The sequence below is a fragment of the Heteronotia binoei genome, unplaced genomic scaffold (genome assembly GCF_032191835.1).
Source record: "Heteronotia binoei isolate CCM8104 ecotype False Entrance Well unplaced genomic scaffold, APGP_CSIRO_Hbin_v1 ptg001149l, whole genome shotgun sequence".
Classification (NCBI taxonomy): domain Eukaryota; kingdom Metazoa; phylum Chordata; class Lepidosauria; order Squamata; family Gekkonidae; genus Heteronotia; species Heteronotia binoei.
Genome location: NW_026800193.1, coordinates 62,793 through 64,000, shown reverse-complemented (window position 1 = coordinate 64,000; position 1,208 = coordinate 62,793). Strand labels below are relative to the sequence as shown.

Sequence of the window (1,208 nt, the reverse complement as noted above, 5' to 3'; positions counted from 1 at the left end):
AGGGTGTGCGAGCCGCTGCTGTGCTAAAGAATCTGCAAAACAGTAACACATACACACACAGACACACACACGCATACACAAATGCAAATTTCTCCGGGTGCAAAAATGCAGGCGCCTGGTTGCCCTTGGCAACTTAAAGAACGAGGCCTGGCAACAAGCACGTGGTTGCTAAAGAGGGCAGGAAGCAAGCTCTTTTCCTCCTCCCCCTCCTCCTCCTCTGCTGCGAGCTGCTCCACCTGGCTGCCGCCTCCTGCTCTTTTCTCCAAAGACTCTCCTCTCCTCTCCCACCTCTCTGTCCCCAGCCTTTCTTCCTTTTCTTCACCGCTGCTGTAGATCTTTTTATACTTGAGACAAGGCTGTCTTCGGTGCCCACTGAAAATGGTTTAAGATTTCTCGCAAAGCTGGATGCGAATCAACTAACAGCTGATTCCGACCACCCCACAGGCAGGGCCGGTGCGTAGGAGTAGGCAAAAGTAGGACTACCTAGGCCACCACCTGACCCAGTGATGCCCCCTCCCTGAGGCATGACATATGGACATATGAAGCTGCCTTCTACTGAATCAGACCCTCGGTCCGTCAAAGTCAATATTGTCTACTCAGACTCGCAGCGGCTCTCCAGGGTCTCCAGCTGAGGTTTTTCACACCTATTTGCCTGGACCCTTTTTAGTTGGAGATGCCGGGGATTGAACCTGGGACCTTCTGCTTTCCAAGCAGATGCTCTACCACTGAGCCACAGCCCCATTCATGGCTCTCCAGGTTCTCAAGCTGAGGTTATTCATGCCTACTTGCCTGGACCCTTTTTTGGAGATGCTGGGGATTGAACCTGGGACCTTCTGCTTACCAAGCAGATCCTCTAGCACTGAGCCACAGCCCCATTCATGGCTCTCCAGGGTCTCAAGCTGAGGTTATTCACACCTATTTGCCTGGACCCTTTTTTGGAGTTGCCCGGGATTGAACCTGGGACCTTCTGCTTCCCAAGCAGATGCTCTGCCACTGAGCCACAGTCCCATTCATGGCTCTCCAGGGTCTCCACCTGAGGTTTTTTACGCCTATTTGCCTGGACCCTTTTAGTTGGAGATGCCGGGGATTGAACCTAGGAGCTTCTGCTTACCAAGCAGATGCTCCACCACTGAGCCACAGCCCCCTTCATGGCTCTCCAGGGTCTCAAGATGAGGTTCTTCACGCCTATTTGCCTGGACCCTTTTGAG

The 1,208-nt window shown here is 53.1% G+C and overlaps 1 non-coding gene across 1 annotated transcript; it reads right to left on the bottom strand.

Moving 5' to 3' along the window:
• Positions 1 to 668: 668 nt before the first annotated feature.
• TRNAS-GGA (transfer RNA serine (anticodon GGA)) lies at positions 669 to 740 on the bottom strand. The gene has a single exon. It is a non-coding gene; the product is annotated as a tRNA-Ser (tRNA).
• Between the last annotated feature and the right edge of the window lie 468 nt (positions 741 to 1,208).